This window comes from Mus caroli, chromosome X (assembly GCF_900094665.2).
Source record: "Mus caroli chromosome X, CAROLI_EIJ_v1.1, whole genome shotgun sequence".
Classification (NCBI taxonomy): domain Eukaryota; kingdom Metazoa; phylum Chordata; class Mammalia; order Rodentia; family Muridae; genus Mus; species Mus caroli.
Genome location: NC_034589.1, coordinates 118,452,788 through 118,461,189, shown reverse-complemented (window position 1 = coordinate 118,461,189; position 8,402 = coordinate 118,452,788). Strand labels below are relative to the sequence as shown.

The 8,402-nt window shown below is 35.9% G+C and overlaps 1 pseudogene; it reads left to right on the top strand.

Moving 5' to 3' along the window:
- The first annotated feature begins 1,362 nt into the window (after positions 1–1,362).
- Positions 1,363–2,117, top strand: LOC110286376 (annotated as a pseudogene).
- The last annotated feature ends 6,285 nt before the right edge of the window (positions 2,118–8,402 follow it).

Here is an 8,402-nt window from a genome sequence, read left to right as displayed (position 1 = left end):
CCCTACCCACCCACTCCCACTTCTTGGCCCTGGCATTCCCCTGTACTGGGGTATATAAAGTTTGCAATACCAATGGGCCTCTCTTCCCAGTGATGGTCGACTAGGCCATCTTCTGCTACATATGCAGCTAGAGACACGAGTTCTGGGGATACTGGTTAGTTCATATTGTTGTTCCACCTATAGGGTTTCAGACCCCTTCAGCTCCTTGGGTGCTTTCTGTAGCTTCTCCATTGGGGGCCCTGTGTTCCATCCAATAGATGACTGTGAGCATCCACTTCTGTATTTGCCAGGCACTGACATAGCTGCATACGAGACAGCTATACCAGGGTACCTTCAGCAAAATCTTGCTGGCATATGCAATAGTGTTTCTGTTTGGAGGCTGATTATGGGATGGATCTCCACTTGGGGTAGTCTCTGGATAGTCCATCCTTTCCTGTATACCCTTTTCATTTTGATAGCAATCTCTTTGTTTAGATTTGGGAAGTTTTCTATGATTTTGTTGAATTTTAGAGAATATTATGATGGAGTTTCTGTTTGAGGAGACATTTAGTCTTGGTTGTTCATTATGTTTATATTTTTATGATGGGTTATAGGCATCTAGAATTCACTTGTTTGAGGTATTTCTTTGAATGGATATCTAGTCTTGTCTTTGTTGGGAAAGTGCTTGGTTTTGGTTTTACTGTCACATCAACTTGTTAGGCTATGCTTTAGGTGAATGATGCTCAGTTTTCAGTCTTTGGACAATTCTGGAATTCCAGGTACAGTATCCATGTGGTCTCAGGTAGGTGTGGTAGGCGGGATGACTAATATATGAGGATGTGGGGGAAGGGGATGTTTTCTGGATGTTCTTTTATTGTAATGTAGCCACATTTTATTTGTTCAATATGCTGATGATGCACTTCAGGGCACACATTAAAAAAACAAAAAATAAAAACAATCCTGTAGACAAGATAGCTACAAATAAGATTGTACCTCAAATTCATTACTTCATTAGTGTTAATATAAGAAAAAAATTGGTATAACCACCATCTGTATGTCACATATCCTACCTGGTATTCCAATATTATAGAATGTATTCACAACTCACGAGTTAATATAAATGAATATTGTGGCAAAAAAATGCAAGATCTAGGAGGAGAAGAAAGAACTACAGGATTTGATCCAATAGATGGAGTTAAAACATCAAACATACCAGATATATTCCAAGAAAATTTGGGAACATTAAGAAGAATTTCAATGAGAGAATTTAGCGATGGGAGTCTCAATATGAATTTTTAGAGAAGGTTACTTCTGACAGAAAGCCTATCCTTATGTAGATGAAGATGAATGATATCCATCCAATGACTATCTTCTCATCTATCTTCTGTGGGCTGTTGCAGCTTTATTGAAGAAGACCTAGATGAAACCTGGATAACTTGGGGCCTAAGTATAAGAATTTGGCATATATCAACCTGGGAAAAAAACTAGACGCTTTTTGGCATCCTCAGAGCTCTGAACTGATGTGCCCTCAGCATACAGAGCTCCTTGCTAGTGAAATCCACCCATTTCCCCACATTTTGTCATTGCCACAGTAATTTTTGAGAACACCTACCCCTCTGGTGCTGGCATACAACATTCTATGCCAATTTCTGATCCTCTGGGCTATGGTAATGTCACTGTTAGGGAATCCTATACCTCCTCTGGCACTCTGAAGCCCTCTGTCCACTTTTATGATTACCAGCAGGCTTCAAATATGGTGGTGACAGAGAGAATGTTCGGCACCATCTCTGATGCTGATTTGCATCGGATGTTAGAGATAGCTGACTTAAGAGATGGATCAAATATTATAGTGACAGAAATGGTAATAACACCAGACTCAAGTCTACCCCACCCCTCTAACCATTCCTAACCCCCAAGAGACCTCAAATGTAGTTGTGACAGAAAGAGTGATCCAACCAGCTTCTGGCATGATAGGCAACTTGAGCATTCCCCTGAGTTATCAAGTGCTCTTGATGTTCTTAACTAGAGTTTTATTTTCAGTTTCCTTCAGTCTTGGGGCTCAGTGGTGCATGGGGTGGCTGACATTCCAGAGCCTAACAATCAGTGAGTGGCTGACATTGAGCAGGAGTGTGAACTAGTCTAGGAGTTTGATCTTAAGTTCTATTTGGATTCTGGGCTTACATTCCAAACTGTCCAAGATGGCAGGATGGATGAGGGTATTTGTTCTTTTAGAAAACAAATTGGTTATTTTGACTAGTTAAGCCCTAACTCGTGAATAGTACTGTTGTGCTGACTAGTTTGTTTGTTTTTGTTTTTTGTTTTTTGGTTTTTTTTTGCCATACTAACATCTTACACAACTTAATATTATATAAGAATCGGGAGCTATAACTGAGAAAATACCTCCAAAAGATTGTTCTATAGACAAACTTTGATTAATGATTGATGTGATGATTGATGATCAGATGGTGCCACCCATAGACAGGTGGTCCTGGCATGTATTCAAAGTGGAAAAGCAATGGAGATCAAACTTGTGGCGTCTGCATCAGCTCCTGTTTCCAGGTTACTGCCCTGTTTAAGTTCCTCACTGATGCACTGTGATAGGAAACTGTAAGTTAAAATACACTCTTCCCTTCCCAAGTTGATTTTGGTTATGGTGCTTTATCACAGCAATTATATTCTTAACTAAGGCAGCTATGATTAGAAAAGTTAATCAGACACAGATAATTTAAATTATTTTAATTGAATATTATGATAAAAACAGATGAATTCAATATGTTTTTTCCTTAACTCATAAATGTTGTAATGATGGTTATATTTTTAATTGTAACATATGATAGTGAAATAAACAGTTTTTGACAGTAATATATTACATAAATAGTTGTACACAGTATATTTTTCAGTAGCATGTTGGAGGTTTGTTACTGACAGTCTTATGCTTAATTATATGGAACAATGATCTGATTTAGTACAATGCCTAATATTTCTAAAATAGACATTCAGGGAGGATATATAAACATATATTTTCAAAAATAGTCATACAAAAGCATTACCTGGATTGTCTTTGTGTTCCATGATATTTAGAGAATAGTAAAAGATAATGTACCTTTTCATATTTTAAATTCAATGGAGCTAGACTAGAACATGAAATCAAGCAATTAAAATCACAATAATGAAGTCTTCATTCAAATCAAAAGTGATTCTTATAGTAACTTAAAATTGCAGTACTACAATAAAAGTAGAATGAGAAGACCACTTCCAATGCTATATTAGTTTTTTCAATATGGAAAGAAGAGTTGCTGTTTGATATCTCTCTCTCTCTCTCTCTCTCTCTCTATATATATATATATATATATATATATATATATATATATATAAAGACTAGTTTGCTATTAAACCTTCTAAGATGACTGATTTTGTGTTGTCTCTTCTCTTCATAATAAAAAATAGATGTGGAAGCAACTGACTGCAGATAATAACTACACCAGAGGGGAAGTGCTACTTTTGCTCATATTAATCTTCATAAGACTGATGACTATCACTTTATTCAAGCAATTCATAATTACTCTTGGGAACAGAGGACAGACTGAATGAAGCAATTCATTTATAAATGACTTACCATGTCCTACTTAGACGTTTATTTTCTTCTTTTTCCATCACCAGAATAGAGGTGCAGAATTATAAAATTATATGAGGTTTTGGTAAATAGGAAAGGCGGAAATACCCAGGAGATTAGGATGACTATAGAACTGCTTTAGGAAGGCATCTATTAAGTCATACATGCTGTAATCTGGTAATATCATTATCAACTTCATGCCAGTGGTACTGTCCTCAGAAAGTGGTTCGGTTTAGCCTATTTTCTTGGGTTTGAAAATTGTAGACACCTGTTCTTATTCAGAAAGGGAGCCATAGAGAAGCTAGGGACACTGATGAGTGGAAAAAACTTAAAAGTTAAAAAGTTAATATTTCTCTGAAGTCTTTTAACTCCTATAAACTCCTTATCCTTATATAATCAATTTTACTATATCTCTTCTTTTCTTTCCCTTAATTCTTCCACATCTTCCTACCTCCTTGCCTGTTCTTCTTCTTTCCTGAATCCCTTCTCTCTTCAGCCCTGTCTTTCACTTCCTACTTTCTTTTTCTTTCTTCATAGGTGTGAACTCACCATCTTCACTGTCTTAGGCATTGTGCTTCTCAGAGCGGCATAGAATGAGAAGAACTGATATAATATCACCTTCATAGAGCTTCACAGATAAACAATTACAATTGAAATGAGAACTAAAATGGAAAGATGAAGGGTAAACTGAGAATATCACAGGAAGAAAACAACTTGAGGGGCTAGGGACAGGTTTTCTAAGAAAGAAGTAGCTATACTGACTATAGTATGTAGATTGGACATAGCTAATTGATGAATGGAGGGACAAAGACATCAGAAATGAGAAACAACTTAATAAAAGGCCTTAAAATGATCATTTGAAATGTAAATGAAGAAAATATCTAATAAAAAGGGATAATTGAAAAAAAAAGAACTTCTAGGGCATGTAGGTAAAAAAGAAGGCCAATGTACAAAAAGAGACATGTAGATCAATGGAATAATATAGAAGAACCAAATGTAAGCACAGCTATATGATGACTCACAAAGATGCCAAAATTACACACATGGAGAAAAAAAAGAATATCTTCAACAAATTGAGTCTAGAAATCTACATGTCTACATGAAACTAGAACAGCACTTATTCTACTGTACAAAACTCAACTAAAAATGGATCGACAACCTTAATGTGGAGCCTGAAGTACTGAAACTTCTACAAAAAAATGCAGGCAGTGTTCTATGAGATATAAGTGTAAGAAATTACTTTTTGAATAGGATACCATTTGCCTAGAAACTAAGGCCAACAATTGACAGATATGACCCCATAAAACTAAAATGCTTTGGTACAGCTAAGGAAATAATCCAGTAAAGAGCAAGTCCACAGATTTGGAGAAAATCGTTGAAACATTAATATCTAGAATATACAAAGAACTAAAAACAAACAAACAAACAAATGAAACAAAACAAAACAAAAAATCCCCAAAACAGAAGAACTAGAGAAACACATGACTTAATGAAAAATGAAATGTGATTCAGATTCAGAGTTCTTAGGGGATCAAGGATGCCCAGCTCAAAGGACTCAAAAATGTCTTCAACAAAATCACACAAGAAAACTTCCCAAACATAAAGAGATGGCCATAAATGAACAAGAATCCTATAGAACACCAAGTAAATTGAACCAGAAAAGAAAATCCTCTCATCACATAATAATCAAAACACTAAATGCACAAAACAACAACAATAACAACAACAACAACAAAAAGACTATTAAAAGTTGCAAGGGTAAAAGGCCAAGTAACATATAAAGGCAGACCTATCAGAATTACACCAGACTTCTCAACAGAGACACCAAAAGCCAAAAGATACTGAACATGTGTCATGCAGACCCAAAGAGAACACAANTGCCAGCCCAGGCTACTATACCGAGCAAAACTCTCAATCAATATAGATGGAGAAACCAAAATATTCCAGGACAAAAAAAAAAAAAAAAAAAAAACAAACTTGGCTAAGATGAAGCAAAATGGTGGCAATCATATAACTTACTTGTACTGAGAATTTTGGTTATCATTTCATGTGGAGAAGTGAAAGAAGTTTCCTCTGATCTAGAGAGTACCCTTGAATAAAACGAGACTCACAAGCACTTGCTTTAAAATACAATATGTGGAAAAAATTGTATGTATAGATTTACAGAAAGAAGAGAAAAATCTATGAGACCATAGAGACCCTAAGGCCGATGAACTGACGCCAGTTTTTATTGTTTGGTTGGAGAGGTGTTCTTCCTACTCTGCTCTAGAATAAGCTAGAGGTTACTTAAGCTTATTTCGTGATACAATCTAATTCGTAGATTGATCCCATCAAGAAAAAGAAGAAGAAGAAGAAGAAGAAGAAGAAGAAGAAGAAGAAGAAGAAGAAGAAGAAGAAGAACAACAACAACAACAACAACAACAACAACAACAACAACAACAAATAGAGGGAGTGAGGGGAGAGGATATTTCTCCATTTTAATATCATTCTTCAATCAACTGGAGCTGTTGTGTGAGAGGAAAAATCTACTGGATGAGTAGTGCTGAGATTAAGGGTGTGCACCACCATAACCAGCTGAATTTCTCAAGAAAAGGAAAGAAGAGGAAAAAACATGGGGACCCCAATGGAGAAGAAGTTAGGGCAATAGGAAGAACAACAATATCAACCAATCAACCAACCAGACTCTGCAAAACTCCCAGGGACTAAACCACCAATGAAAGAGTACACACGGGGACCCATGGTCCTAGCTACATATGTAGCAAAGGATTGGCTTATCAGGCAAAACTGGGAGGGGAACCCCTTGGTCCTGTGGAGGCTCTATGACTCAGGGTAGCAGAATGCTAGGGCACTGAGACAGGAGTGGGTAGGTGGGTGGGTGGGTGGCAGAGCATCCTCATAGAGGCAGAGAGAGGGGTTAGGGGGTTTGTGGAGGGGAAACTTGGAAGGGGATAACATTTGTAATGTCAATAAATAAAATAACCAATAAAACAGTGAAAATCTGAAAAAAATGTTTTCTATATATAACAAGCAATCGTAATTTGTTATAGTGTCCCCTTTGTGTAGTCTGGATTCAACTTTGCCTCATTAAGGAAGTTTTATACAGTACCATATTTAAAGAGGAGCTAATAGTCTCTTATGTGTAGTCAGTTTTTGCACACTTTAATTATTGTTGTTGTTTCAGAACCCAGGGAAGGCCTGTAACAGGTCTAAACACAAATCTCAGAGTGGGTGAGAGAATGGGCTGTACAAGGGTAAGATGGTAGGACACAGGTGCTGTAAGGGCGGGGTGGGGATAGGAAAAAACTTAATCTGAAAGAGTGGAGGAAGTGTAATTCATAAAAGGAGGATGGATAAATAACTCTCAGTATGTTTGAAAAAGTCACAGGGAAACATTATTTTACAATTACTTAAAAATACTCTCTTTGTTTCTCTGACTTTCTGTATCTGTCTCTCTGTCTCAGTCTTTGTCTCCCCTTATCCCGCTCACAAATCCACACACTTAATGGAGTTACCCCATACAGGCAAGCAAAAGACTAATAAAATTTCCAGTGCCAAGCAAGAGAAATCTCCTTTTGGGATATTGTTCAGGCATGTCCAGGGAACTCCTAAATTATACTCCATTCCCATGGTTCTTCGCTATCTCCTAGAACTTATCACTGTGTCTGTGTTTAAGAAAAATAAATTAGAGGTCATGAATCAGCAAGGGAGGTGATGGTGAAACACATGGGAGGAGTTCAAGTTAGGAGAGGGCATGCTGGAAATTATGGTACTCATACATGAAATACTCAAAAACATTTAATATATTTAATTAATAAAAAGAGAAAGACAATAAGAAAAAAGATGCTGAAAAATATGACTATGAAAGCATATACGTGTCTCAGGACAAGTAAGGCATTGTACATTTTTACTCTGTTAATGCTATCCTACTAATGTAAATTATCCCAGAAACCTTCCCCTTTTGTTCTTATTTTATGACTATCTACTATAGTGTTTGATACATATTAATTGCCCAGTAAATGATTGTTGAATTAAAGATTAAAAAAGAAGACTCCCTTAAAATTATAAGGTCATTACAGCACAGAAAACAGGTCAGCTTGTATATTGTTATTACTTTTCTTAACATGTCATAGCATAAATAAACTACATTTATTTAGAATTACAAACAGATTTTTCCTATAAGTAAAGATACTTATATAACAAGAATGGTGCTTGTTAGTGAAACTGAATTGCTGAAGAGTATAAGAAGGAACCAATTTTTCAAAGCAAATATACTTTTGTTTGTACAGTTAAAATTTATACCACAGGGGAAAAACTCTGAAAGTCAAGGGATCTCTCTGAACTTTTGAAACAGAAACAAGTAAAACTTAATTATTCTTGCTCTTACGAAATTAAGGTCAATCATATGATATTTAGATATTCTAATTTTTATATACTTTGTTTAAATTGTAGTTTCATATGGTAATTAGAAATTAGGACCATATGGTGTTTGTGCACTTTTAATTTCTTTAAAATTTGCTTCCATTGTATTTCTTAATATGGTCATATAAAATTATGCATTTGATAATCTATGAAAATACTATAATTAAATAAGTTAATTAACCACCTCCAGGGTTTTGAAGCTATAACCGATAAGCTATTGTCTACATACATAGTATTCTGTCTATAATTTCAGCGAAACTGCACAGTTTGACAAGTACCTTTAAAAATTTTACTCGATATTGGTTCCGGGAATCGGCCGAAATTAGGAACTTAGTCTGCACAGGTGAGAGTGTGCACCACAGAAGCAGACAGCTTCTGGGACAGGCGGGAG